This window comes from Protopterus annectens, chromosome 2.part2, assembly GCF_019279795.1.
Source record: "Protopterus annectens isolate FY-2018-M chromosome 2.part2, PAN1.0, whole genome shotgun sequence".
NCBI classification, from domain to species: domain Eukaryota; kingdom Metazoa; phylum Chordata; order Ceratodontiformes; family Protopteridae; genus Protopterus; species Protopterus annectens.
This window is the reverse complement of record NC_056730.1, coordinates 963,139,773-963,154,917: the sequence shown is the minus strand read 5'-3', so window position 1 is coordinate 963,154,917 and position 15,145 is coordinate 963,139,773.

Below are 15,145 nucleotides of genomic sequence, written 5' to 3'. Positions count from 1 at the left end.
GATATTGCAGACATATGCAGTTATGTGTGGTCATACTTGAAAAGCTTAAGACAAACAGCAGACTGCACAGCTTTTATTATTAATATCTTTTTAAAAAAGGGGTTTATTATGTTTTTTATAGGGGTATCCTTATGTGGACATATTGTTGATTGCTTTAAAGAATGGAAAGGTGAGATAGGAAAGACTGAAAAGGGGGAGACCCAGCAGCAACCCATCAAGAAGGTTGTGCTGAAGGAGGTGGAAGAGGATAGGTAATATGTTTTTGGTGGGAGATAGACCCCTCTATTTTTTCAATTTTTTTAATGACGGGGTAGAGTGGCTGGGAAGTAAGTAAGAGGGTTTAAGTGAGAAGATAAGGGAAAAAAAGAGTGATGATGAGTGGTGTCCATCAAGAGTCCTCCACCCACAAAGCCTCAAATGTTTCTATTAACAGGTAGTGTTGCAGTAGAAGACCCCACTGTTGAGGGGGCAGTGGCCTGTGGCAGCACGGTGGTCAGCACTAACTGAAGCAGAAGGTCTTCAACTTGCTGTTGAGATGCCTCAGCTACCTGAAGCTGTTTGCCTGTGGCCTGCTCCATCATGTCCTCAACCACAGCTCGAAACCCCTGTTCAGTGATACTTACTAGGTTGTCACTTTCCAGGGTGTCTGCAAGACCAGTGCCACCTCCCTGATACTGTGTGGACATCCCTGGATGTGCAGGGGATGAACACTCCCCAATATGAGATGCACATGGCTAGGCAACTTCTGAGAAAATGAGATCTGTAAAAATATGAACAAAAATGAGAGATAAAGAAAATAAAAAAGGACAAAGGAATGCATGATTAAGATGAGAAAAAGACAGAAAAAAGGGGGAGAGACAAAGGAGAAAATACACACAAATTTACACATAACATGAACTACAGTTCATAGCCCTAACTCTTGCACCAACTGGAAACATGAATAATAATACCCACTTATTAACCAGGTAGGCCCACACATCCTGTTCAGGGGTGACCTACGTGCAATACCTGATTAAGTGATTTGCTCAAGGTGATACAGTAGGCAAATAAGGACTGAGGGGAATCAAACTCTGCACAACTGGATAATATTAGACAGCATTCAATTTATTATTATTAGTCAACTTTATCTTTATAAATCTTTATGTAAGTAAAACAAAATGCATGGGAAGTGCTTATGCATACATGAGAACAATGATATAGGAAGTGCTTTTGCAAACTTGGGAAGAATGAATGTATTGCTATCAAATATTGCAGGGCTTTACATTTTGCAATTTACTGTACTAACTGAAACCACCCTTTATAAATATTTACACGTAATAAAATCAGTTAAAAGACAGCATATTGCATTTAGACATTGACATATCTTTTAGATTTGGTTGCAGTAATGTATTGAAAACACTGAAGGCTGACAGTTGCCATCCTTTATAAATACTTGCTTATATACATTCTTGAAATCAGTTAAAGCAGATATTGACATGTCTTTTACATTTTGTTGCAGTAATGCTTTGAAAGTACTGTAGGCCTACAATTACCAATCCTTTACAAAAATACTTGCTTATCTACATAAACAATATCAGGTAAAAACAGAAAACTGCATTTAATACTTAATTCATTCTTATCAGTGGCTTCAGCCAGTCTCTTGGATCTTCTACTCTGCTAGCTCCTGTTATCTTGTTGTTGGCTAAATAGAGAAGACATAAGACAAATGTTGTTTACCTGTATTTCACCTTTATTTCCTTAACATTACAGATATTACTACTACTACTGTAGATCATTATGTGTATTGTACCTAGTCAGCCACTGTAGCTAGAGCGCACGTGCATATAAGTTATTAACCCGTGCAAGAGCAGTGCCATTTTGTATAGTCATAGTGAATGCAGACATGAATGGAGATGCACTTGCAAGTGTGTTTGAAGTAATGAGTCAGTCATTTAGCTTAAATATACATTCTAGTTACAGTTCCTGATGTGTTTATGCATAATAAATAACTTGACAACATCACAGTGCCTCAGTGTCTCATTTGAATACAAGAGATATGCAACATGGTGACAGAATGGGATCTGAAGTTGAAGCAGCTCACAAACCATGAGGCATGAAGTTAGAAGTGGAGTAATATACAGGAGTCAACTCACTAACTGGTCAGCAGTTATTCAAAGTTACTTAAACTCATTTAAATGATTTTTCAGTCACCGAATGTGTGGGGAAGCATTCAAAATGTTCAAAATAATTACCAAGATAAACAAAATGCCCAAAGTTGTGACATACTGATAAAAGTATTCAAAATAATTACAGAAATGTTTAAAATACTTCAGAAATTGTTTAACATATACAAAAAGGCTAAAACAACTGCATTTTTTCACAATGTACTACTTTTTCACATTAACTAAAACTTTTCAAAGTATCCAAGGTTTCTGGAATTTTCAGTCTTTGCAGTATTAAAGTGAAGCCTTTTCAGAGATATTGCTGTGCATTTGAGAATAATTACAAGTACCTGGTCTATGCTTATATTTAAATGTATTTTGTTGTTATGGCAGAGGAATTTCATAGACCTGGACCACTGGTGTTTGATAATAATATTGCTGAGAATCGGTGAGTGTTTGAGCAAGAATATGATATTTTCATACAGGCTGCATTTTCTGATAAAGACACATGTACAAAGGTATTCTTACTTCTTAATTTAGCTGGCTCAGAAGCCATTGAGAGAACATTCATATGTGTATGTACCTGCTGTGTATACAAGGGAAGAGAACTGCCATTTTGTGATACAGGCTGAAAAGCGGGAAAGCCCCGAGTGTTTAAAACATAAAATTAGAGAAATGTGTAACCCTCAAACAAATATTACAATGGAAAGGCATATGCTTTACATAAGAAATCAAAAGCCTGGTGAAACTATAGCAGCATATATTCCTGACTTAAGAAATAAAGCTAAAACATGCAGATTTAGTGATGTGAGAGATGAGTTGATAAAAGACAGGCTTGTTTGTGGTGCTAATAATGATACAGTGAGAAAGAGTTTGCAAGACAGTGATCTAATGTTGAGCAAAGCCGCTGAGATCTACTGAATATATGAGCTTACAGAAAAGCATACGAACATGCTTACGAATGAGAAAAACATACATACAGTGTCTACTAGTGCGAATGTTGCATGTACAACATAAAGTTAAGATGAAAAAGAAATATGAACTGAAAAGGTTGTTTGCTACCCTGGACCTTATTGTTAGCTGTCATAATTGTGGAGGCAGTCATGAACCTAAATGAGAGAATTGTTTAGCTTTTGGTCAGCAGTGTCACAAATGTAAAAAGTGGAATCATTTCAAAAGACTTTGCAAGTCTAAAGTAGCACATACCTTTGTTAAAAGACAGCATCCAAAGAAGCAAGTACATCAGATAGAGAGTTGTGAGCAAACTTTCTATGTTGATAGTGTCTCTGTGATTGATGAAACAGTTAATGCAGTACATTATCAGTTGGCAGCAAAGAGTGAAATATTTTGTACTATTTGGATTAATGGGAAACTACAGAGCTTAAAGTAGACACTGAATCCAAGTGCAGCGTTATATCAGCAGAAATGTTTGCTAAAGTAACAGAAACTTGATTCAGCAAAGTATGCAAAACTAGTTGCTTATGGTGGTGAAGAGATTCATACTGATTGTGCAGTAGTTCTCACATGCCATTCTGCTGGGAACAGCCATGACTTGCAGTTTTACGTAGTCAAGACACATGCAGTCATTGTTAGGCCTCAAAGACAGTTTGAAAATGGGACTGATTTCATTTAATAAAGAGGTCCACCATATAAGTCTGAACAACAATAACAGTTTTACACAGAATATTTTTAATGAATATGCTATTTTCACAGATGAGCTTGGCAAACTTCAATGAAGTTAAACCATGAAGTAAACCCAGTTGTCAGACCAGCAAGGAAGATTTGGGTAGCAATACAGACTGGAGTTAGGACAGCCCTAGGCAAAATGGTGAATTTAGTGTAATAACCCCAGTAAAAGAACTGACTGAATGGATATCCTCCATGGTCATAGCGCATAAGAAAAGCTCAGATGATATTAAGTTATGTATTGATCCAAGAGATTTAAACAAAGCACTTAAACATTCTCATCATCTGATGCGTACAGTAGAAGAAGTAGCTGCTGTCATGCCAAATGCCACTGTTTTTTCTGTCTTAGATGCAAAACGTTTCTTTTGGCAAATTTCGCTGGATCACATATCATTGTTAACCACCTTCAGTGCACCATTTGGTAGATACAGATTTTTGAGAATGCCATTTGGGATAAATTCTGCCAGTGAAATATTTAAACGTGTGATGGAACAATTTTTTTCAGGTTATCCATGTGTTATTATAGTAGATGACATTATTGTAGGGGTAATGGTGAAAACGAACATGATAGAAACCTCAAGAAATTTCTAGACCATGCTCATGAAGTAAATCTTAAACTGAATCCTCAGAAATGTAAATTCAAACTGAAAGAAGTTACTTATTTGGATCATTTGTTTATCAATTCTGGCTTACAACCAGCTAAACAAAACAAACAGCAATTCTTGAGATGCCAATTCCAGAGAATGTCATATCTTTGCAACGTTTTCTTGGTATGGTCAACTATTTAGGAAGGTTCATCCCACACTTGAGTGAGCTTTCTGCACCTTTATGTGTGTTGACATGCAAAAATGGAAACTGATCCTGGTTGGAACACCAAAGAGTAATTTGATGTTCTGAAACAAAAAATTGCCACTCCACCCATACTGAGATATTATGATGTTCAAAAACCTGTAACTCTTTTGTGTGATGCTTCAAAGTATGGTCTTCAAGAAGGCATACCAGTAGCCTATGCATCCAGAACTTTAACCCAAATGGAAATGCAGTATGTACAAATTGAAAAAGAGCTTTTGGCAGGTTTTGCTTGCATGTTCGAAGTTCAATGGTTATATTTATGGCAAACCTGTTCAAATAGAGACTGATCACCAACCTCTAGTGACAATTCTGAAAAATCAAATACATACAGCCCCAGCTCACTTGCAATGCACGATGTTAAAACTGCAAAAGTACAATTTCAATCTTGTCTATACAAAAGGCAAATTTCTATACCTTGTTGATGCTTTGTCAAGAGCACCCAGACAAACAACTGAACAGCATAACAATGAGAAAGCAAACTTTGAAGTCATGGAAGTCTAAAATTTTTCCTCATCACGTCTTGAACTCAGAAATCATACAGCTTCAGACCCAATTCTCCAGAAGCTGAAACATGTTATCAGTCAAGAATGGCCAGCATGACAAACCTGTTTACCACTTGACATACAAAAGTATTTTCCTTACAGAGATGAACTCATGGTGGAAGACAGAATCATGAAAGGTCCTAAAGTGGTAATTCCTACAGCATTACAACAGGAATATATCAAAATTTTGCAGTGTGGTCACCTGGGTACTGATTCAACCAAAAGAAGAGCAAGAGGCATAGTATTTTGGCCTACTATGTCAAAATATATAGAGAAGGAAACTCTAGCATGTTCCATTTGCAATAGTACTAAATCATACCAACGAAAAGAATTACTTCAACTAAATAAGATTCTGAACTACCATGGTCGGCAGTTGCTACTCATATTTTCAAATGGAATGGTCAGCATTACTTAGTGTTAGCAGACTCTTATTTGAATTTGTTTGAAATTGACCTTCTTCCTAATTTAATGTCCAGCACTGTCATTACGAATTTGAAGAGACAGTTTTTTGTTCATGATAGTCCACACTAGATCGTATCTGACAATGATGCACAGTTTACAAGTCATCAGTTCAGGAATTTTGCAGAGTCTTGGGACTTTGTCCATGTAACTAGTAGTCCTGAGTACCCACAGTTCAATGGCTTAGCTGAACATGCAAGTCAAAGTGCGAAATGTTTGTTGAAGAAATCCAAGAAAGATGGTACCTGTAGATCAGAATGTAGCATGTTTACGCTATGTCTTTAAATGTGAGGCTGTGAGTGCACGAATATATTCCACACACGTGCAATCCTTAGTGCCATTTTGAAGAAGCAGCCAGTGTGTAAGCATGTATGATCACAACAGTTAGTTTGTATATAAGTTACTTAGTCATAGTCAAATAAGCTTTACACTAATGTGTTTGTATAGAATAAAGCTGCTTAAACAGAACCCATGAAGACTTGTTTATCCATGTACTAACACGAAAGCAACATGGTGTCAGAACCAGGATGGAAAAGAACAAAACATTAGGAGCCATGAGATGTAAAGGCAACAGCGAAGGTAAAACCACAAGAAAACAGTGTGAACATAACCAGAAGGAATAAATGGTAAGGAAAAGCAACAAAAATTATTTACTTGATGCAAAGAGGCAAGAAAAGGCATTATAAGGGCACAAAGTGCATTATCAAGCAAGCGGACAGCTCAAAAAGTTTGTTTACTAAAGTAAGTGTTTAAGATAAAAGTGTTTGATGAAACAAATGTGTTTAAAGTACAAAATGAGCATGCTAAAGAAAAAGCGAGCATCTTAAAGTACAAAACAAGCATGTTTAAAGCAGAAAGAGTGTGTTTAAGGCATAACTGGGAATGTTGAGATTAAAAAGAGCACAAAGAAAGTACGCTAGGCATAAAAAGAGAAAGGGCTTAAATGAGCACAAAGAATAATAAATAAATAAGAAAGGAAAGGGGCACAGTAGAAATAAAAATAAAGCAAGGCAAATGCTATATTGGGCAAAGTGCTGTGTTTGGGCATAACTACGACTTCGTTTGATATCAAAAAAGTAAAGTCATTCAAAGTATGACAGAGTGTGTAAAAGTGCTTACAGTGTGAGCTTATTGCTGTGCATGTATTTCAAAGAGTTGACTGTGTGTAGAGTGCAGCTATCTTGTATAATTCAAATGAAGCATGGTTGTTTGAGGAAAGGTTCTTGTGCTGGGTGTGGCTGTTCATAGAGTGACGCTATTACAGAGTGCTTCTTGTACTGTAAGGAGTTGTCTGGCAAGGTGCCGCCATGTTAGGAACATTCAGTGTACTGCATCTAGTTATTTACAAAATACATATATCTCAAAAGGCATTGAATTTGGGCAACCAAAATCTGATTGTTTGCATTGTGCAATTGCTTAACGAGTTTCTTGCATTAAAGAAAGGTGTTTCGTATACAAGATTACAAGAGTGTTTCAGTGCTCGTGAATTGCTCAGTTGCATTGCAAAGTTCTCGAATATTTCTTAAAGCAACGAGTTTAATAAGTGAAAGTGCATGACTGTTTCATGCCTGCCTATATCGATACATTTCCAAGCAGCTACATTCGCATTTTTGCATTTACCAATTCTGATAAAGTGATAATGCATGATTGTTCCACATCAGCCTCTATCGATAAATTTCCAAGCAACTACTTTAGCATTTGCCTTTATCAATTCCAATAGCCAATGATTCAGCATTGTTGCTTTTACTTATCGAAATTCATAAAAACATTGCAAAGTCCAAGAAATGTATCGCAATTCATAAAAGCATCTCAAAGTCGAGAAAGTATTCTGTTAAGCTCCATGAAACAGTAAATAAGTTGAAAAGCTATTCTGCTGAGTTTCTTAAAGCATTGAGAAAGCTAAAAAGTTATTTTGTAAACCACAGTGAAGCATTAAGAAATTTAAAAAGTTATTTTGCAAAGTATAATAAAGCATCGAGAAACTTAAAAAGCTTTCTCATAAAGCACAGTGAAGCATTCAGAAATATGCAAAGGTATTTCAGAAAGTTCAATAAAGCATCAAGAAGCCCGAGAGGTTTATTTCACAAAGTCCAGTCAATTGAAAGCACTATGTGGTTATTCATTTACACAATATCGACAAGCACAAAGAAAGAAAGCGCAGTTGTAAAGAAAAAGAGCGCTAATCAAATTGAATGTTCATGCCAATTACTTATGTACGTGTGTATATATGTGTGTGTGTGTGTGTGTGTGTGTGTGTATTTGTACGTATTTGCAAAACTCTTCGCTGGTATGTGTTAATATGGCAGACGGATTTAGAAAACCACAACCGCTTGTGTTTGACCAGAATATTGCAGAGAACTGGAGAATATTTGAACAGGAGTACGATATTTTTATACAAGCAGCTTATGCAGATAGAGATGCATGCACAAGGACATTTATTTTGTTAAATCTAACAGGATCTGAGACTATAGAAAGAGAGCGATCATTTTTCTATGCACTAGCAGTGTATGAAGGTGAAGGTGCAGACTGCCATATTGTTGTGCAAGTTGAATCCAGAGAAGACCCAGAATGTTTAAAGCATAAGTTCAGAGAAATGTGCAACCCACAGACAAACATTACATTAGAGAGGCATTTGTTTTACACAAGAACTCAGAAGCCAGGGAAAACATTTGCAGCTTACATAACAGACTTGAGGAACAAGACTAAAATGTGTCAGTTTGGTGACTTGAAAGATGAGCTGATAAAGGATAGACTTGTATGTGTTATCAGTAGTACTGCTGTGAGGAAGATTTTGCTTCATGACCATAATTTGACATTAAGTAAGGCAACAGAGATTTGTCAGATCCATGAGGTAACAGAAAGGCACACGAACATGCTTACAAATGACAAAAGCATGGTTTCAGTAAGCTCCAGAGTGAACTTAGACAGCATGCAACATGTGGCAAGCAAAAACAGGTCTAAGAAAAGAGCAACCATAGGAATTCCAAAGAAGGTGTCGAGTATTCCAGAAAGTTCCAGGAGAAGTACAAGCTCCACTGCCATCTCAGTGCCATACAAGCGTGAGTCAGCAAAGTCCAAGTTTAGCTTTATTGTTAATGTTTAGCATATGGTCAGCAGTGCCATAAGTATAAGAAAAGGAACCACTTTCAAAAGTTTTGCAAATCAAGAAAGCCTCACGCAGTTGTAAAGAAAGGTCATACAAGAAAACAAGTTAGTCAAGTAGAGCCAAAACAGTCAGCTTTCTACGTAGATGGAAAATATGGCCCAGACCGCAGAATCCTTTATAAACGCATTCTATGAACACCTTCAGGAATGCATGGATCATGCAATCCCAAATAAAACCAAGACCCAATCCTCCAAAGGCAGGTGTCCTGTCAGGCGGACCCCAGCCATAAACAAACTATACAATAGAAGGAGGAAGCTACTACATGATAGAGCAAAATCCCAAAAAGGGAAAGCATCTCTGATCAGTATTAGCAAAAAACTACGGGCACTCATAAAATCGTCTAAGGCCAGCTTCGAGAGAAAAATTGCACAGGACACTAAGGATAATCACAAGGCTTTCTTTAGTTATGTTAGGAACCTGGGTGGGAATTTCCAGATATGCTCAGAATTAGTCCAAAATGACAAAAAATACACCGAACCCACAGACATTGCCAACATCCTAGCTGACAGGTTCAGTGCAAACTCCCCCCTCCCCACCAAAAGGGCAAATATCTATCCCAGCAGAGTGCTGCCCCCCTGATATCTCAGATGCTCAGGTAAGAGCTGCCCTCTCCAAAGCAAAAAACACAGCATCAATGGGACCAGATGGTGTCCCGGGCTGCGTCCTACATAACTCCAAGAAGAGCTAAACCCAAACATAAAACTATTGTTCAATCTCAGCCTTACTACAAGATATGTACCCAAAGAGTGGCGTACAGCAACAGTGGTCCCTCTCCACAAAGGTGGTGCCTCAACAGATCCTGGAAACTATCACCCCATAAGCCTGACTAGCTTGGTCTGAAAAGCTATGGAAAGGATCATCATGGACCTCATAAATAAAGATAATGGGGACCTACAGACACTGGATCCTACCCAGTTCGGCTTTGTTAAGGGCAGATCCTGCCTCTTAAACCCAGTCGATTTCTTTGAAACAGTCACCAAGGCCATTGACGAGGGGGAAGGTGGTCCACACAGCCTACCTGGACCTCGCAAAAGCCTTCGATACAATACCCCACTCGGGAATTATAGATAAGCTCACCAGCTTAAATATAAAACCCTATGTCACTAGATGGGTTGCAAACTGGCTCAAGGACAGAACCCACATGGTTAGAATTGCTGGAGCCATGTCAGACTCCAAACCAGTTACAAGTGGCATCCCACAAGGCTCAGTCCTGGGACCTCTCTTGTTCAGTATATATTTCTCGGAGGTACAGGCCAACACGGAAGGACTGTGGCTGACCAAGTTCGCAGATAACTGCAAACTAGGCGCCATAATTGACTCTCCAGCCAACACAAGCATCCTACAAAAGGGCCTCATAGAAACAGACAACTGGTGCCAGAGCCATGGCCTCAAGCTAAACGCCAAAAAGTGTATAGTCATCCCCTTTGGTAAAAAAAAAGTGCCCACAAATTACCACATAGGTGGTAATCCATTAAGTACGGAAGAAGTAATTAGGGACCTGGGGACCCAAGTTGATAGCAATCTCTCATTTGACAACCACGTGGCCAAAGTGGTTAGAAAAACATTTTATATAGCCCACCTAATCATGAAGGGATTCACATCTAGATCAGGGGAGGTCATCGTGCCTCTTTACTCATCCCTCATCAGGCCCATAATTGAGTACAATGCCCCTTTTAGGATGTACCTCACCAGACACCTGCAGCAACTGGATAGACCCCAAAAGTACCTCACCAAGAGGATCAAAGGGCTCAGACAGATGCCATATGCTGCCCAGTTAAAGAAACTCCAGCTCTACTCAGTGGCATACTGCCTGCTCAGAGGCGATCTGTGCCTGACGTATAAAGCCATCTCCAACCCGGAATTAATGGACATGCTGCACCTCAGAAAATCCAAATCCCATCGAGCTATGCGCTCGAGAGACTTGAACCTCAGCACTGAAATAAATAGGACATGCTGGAGGAACAGATTCATAACCCAGAGGCTCCCTTCACTCTGGAATAAAATCCCAGTCCAGGTTAGGCAGAGTCCCTCATTGACTCTCTTCAAGAGGAATCTTGATGAGTGGATGGGAGATCATAGGTTTACCCCGGGTATCACTTCTGTGTCACTGTTAGACAGAGGCACAGTATACTAACCTCGAAAAAGGGCATAGCAAAATTAATTTAAAATGGGTGGCGAAAGCCAAACACACTCTGGCTAGGCTTATAAATGCCCTAGGGCAGATAGCCTAGTATGAACCTATGAACCTATGGTGTATCAGTACTGGAAGAAAGAGTTGACACAGTAAACGTATTAACAAGAGTGAAGTGTTTTGCACAGTTCTCCACAGAGCTCAAAGTAGATACTGGCTCAAAGTGCAATATCATATCAGCAGATACACTTGCAAAAGTAAGAACTAATGAACCACTCAATGTAATGAGCAGTGCGAAACTTGTTGTGTATGGAGATGAAGAAATTCATACCGAAGGTTCAGTAATGCTTCCATGTTATTTGGCTGAGAACTGATACAACTTATTATTCTATGTAGTCTGGTAATCAGTGCAATCTTTATTAGGTCTCAAAGATAGTTTGAGAATGAATTTGCTTTCTTTTGCTAAAGAAGTTCATCTTGTGAGTGCAGTCCCAAGTTCAAGTTTTGCAGAAGCCGTTTTCTCAGAGTATGCTGATGTTTTTAATGAAAAGTTGGGCAAGCTTCCAGGTGTGTATTTATGAAATTTGACCTTGAAATCACTCCAGTGGTCAGACCAGCAAGAAGAATTCTGGTGGCTATACAAGATAAAGTCAAAGCTCAGTTGGACAAGATGGTGCAACAAGGTGTGATTTGTCAGACATTTGTTTTACAAGTACGGGATTAAAACATGACTCAACCAAACAAACAGCTATTTTAGAGATGTCAGCACCAGATAATGTGCAAAGTTTACAGCATTTTCTGGGCAAGGTCAACTATTTGGGAAAGTTGATACCTGATTTCAGTGAGTTAACAGCACCGTTAAGAGAGCTAACATGAAAGAATGTTGTATGGTCATGGTTACAACATCAGAAGGCATTTGATGACCTTAAGCAGAAAATTGTGACCCCCACTACATTACGGTACTATAATGTGAATAAACCAGCTGTCCTATCCTGTGATGTTTCTAATTTTGGTCTTGGTGCAGTTATTCTACAAGAGGGCAGACCAGTAGCCTATGCATTTTGGACACTTACTCAAACTGAGATGCATTAAGCTCAAATTGAGAAAGAACTTCTAGCAATAGTTTTTGCATGTTCCAAGTTTCACGATTATATTTATGGTTGAGCTATTCAAATTGAAACTGATCAACAGCCTCTAGTTACTATTGTAAAGAAACCTATATATTCTGCTCTGGTGAGATTACAAAGAATGATGCTCAAATTGTGAAAGTACAATTTCAAAATGGTCTACATTAAAGGTAAATTACTTTGGCTGATACTTTATCCAGATCACCTAAAAGTACAACAGAACTGCTTGATGCAGAAAATTTTGACTTTGATGTAATGTCAGTACTTAAATTTTCCACCACTAGACTTGATGAATTGAGAGATCACACTATGGCTGATCGAATTTCACTAAAGCTCAATCACTACATCACTGTTGGATAGCCGTCAAAACAATCTAGTGTATCACCTGAGGTGCAATCATACTTTCCCTACAGAGATGAATTATTGATGGAAGATGGTATCATTTTTAAAGGTCTTAAAATTGTTGTTCCTGCTTCATTACAGCATGAATATATTCAGATTCTGCAACATGGCTAAGAGAAGGGATAGAAAACTACTATTTTGGCATTCATTATCCAAAGACATTGATAATGTCCCTTCTTCTTGTTTGATATGTAAGAGTACCAGAGCACATTTGCAAAAAGAACCATTTCAGCTAAATCCAATACCTGAACTACCTTGGTCTACTGTTGGAACTGATATCTTCAAATGGAATAATCAATATTATTTGGTTTTGGTAGACTCTTACTCGAACTGGCTTGAAATTGATCTGCTACCAAACTTAACCTCAACAGCTGTTATCACTAAGCTTAAACATAATTTTTTAGTTCATGGTAGTCCTCACAAGCTTTATTCTGACAATGGTACTCAATTCACTAGCCAGTTGTTTCAGAAATTTGCGAGAGAATGGGACTTTGTACATGTCACAAGTAGTCCTGAATATCCTCAGTCCAATGGTCTAGCTGAATGTGCAGTGCAGAGTGCAAAGCAGTTACTTGAAATGTCAAAGCGTGACAATACCAATATATTCTTGAATTTACCTATTCTCAGAAACGTACCTTGTGACAATATTCTTGGCTCACCTGCTCAAAAACTACTTTCCAGACAAACTACGCCACCTATTTCATCACGTTTGTTGCAGCCTAACTCTAAGAACAATTATCAAGGATCAATTATTGAAGAAGAGCAACATCCAGAAATCTAGTTATGACAGATTAAGCAGATTTCTTCATTTGTTGAGAGAAGGAGAGATGATACAAATCCAGACATAGAAAGGTTTTGATCAAATAGGACAGATAACAGGCATCTGTGCCAAGCCAAGATCTTATTGGGTAAGTTCAGAGAGTGTAGAGTACAGAAGGAATCACTGACATTTTCTTCTTGTACCAGAATCGTCACCATTGCAATCACAACATTGTATATGTGATGCAGACCCCAAATCAAAGACTGAGTCAGACATTGTTTCCAGACCAGTTTGTGTTCAAAAGTCTGATACTGTTCCAGAGAGTAATTCAAACATTCCACAGGTCAACCATTTTGCAGAGACTGTTCCAGTTGCTAAAACTGATTCTCAATTTTATGTCACATGATATGGACGAGTTTCTAAACCCAGTGTAAATTACACAGCAACGTGGCCTTTTTTGTATATAGATGTGTATCTAGTATTGTATAATGCATGTCTCTATATTATTTGCGATTTCTGCATGCTAAATATCTCATGACAAATTACATGATCTATTTTTCAAAGAGGGAGGATGTAAATCAGAGTGTAGCATGTGTATGTGTGTATGTGTAAGAAGCATGCAAGGCTGTGCATGCACGTGTATATTCCCAATGCGTGCAATCCTTAGTGCCATTTTGAAGAAGCAGCCAATGTGTAAGCATGTATGATCACAACAGTTAGTTTGTATATAAGTTACTTAGTCATAGTCAAATAAGCTTTACAGTAATGTGTTTATATAGAATAAAGTTGCTTAAACAGAACCCAAAAAGACTCATTTATTCATGTACCAACAAGAAAGTGACAGTACCAATGTTTTTCTCAACCTACTTAATCTCAGAAACATTCCTTGAGATAATTTGCTTGGTTCACCTGCTCAGAGAATGATGTCTAGACAGACTAAAACAACTCTTCCAATCAGTAAACAATTATTGATACCAAATCCAAAGAACAACTGAATGGTCAAGACTTAACTTTTGAAAAAATGTCACAAAAGTTGTACTATGATAAATTCAGCAAATCTCTCAGACCATTAAGACAAGGTGAGATTGTGAGAATGCAAACATCTAAAGGATATGACCAAGTGGGAATTGTCAAAAATATTTGTGAAGAACCGAGATCTTACATCATATAATCTGATGGAATGGATTTCAGAAGGAAACAAAGGCACATACTACCAGTCTCTGAACCAGTGACACAGCAGATTGCCTGTGCCAGAGACTCTGTTTCTCAGAGTGACTCTAAACTTGTTCAAATTCCAGAGGTCAGTGTACTTTCTTCAAATTATCCTGAAGTAATCTCAGAAGTTCCATTCTAAAAGAATCCACAAAGCTGGTCCCTGTTGCCAAACAGATGAGGTAGAATTTCCAGACCCAATCTGAAATATATAGTGACTTGGAGTTGAATTAATTTCTTGTTATATGTTGATATGATGTCTTGTATGTAAAATGTCTTTTTATCCTATTGCATGTTGAACAAATCAAAGAGGGAGGATGTAGGTCATTGTGTGCATTGTACCTAGTCAGCCACTGTAGTTACAGTACAGTTATAGTACATGCATATAAGTTACTGAGCACATTCAAGATCTGTGCCATTTTGTATAGTCAGTCAGAGTGAATGCAGACATGAATGGAGATGCACATGCGACTGTGGCTGAAGTAATGAGTCAGTTAGTTTAAATATATGTTACAGTTACAGTTCCTGATAAGTTTATGTATAAACAACTTGAACCCATCACAGTGCCTCAGTGTCTCATTTGAATATAAGAGACATGGGACAACTACTGCTACTATTACTATTACTACTACTAATACTACCACTATGGAAGGCATTTCATTCACTG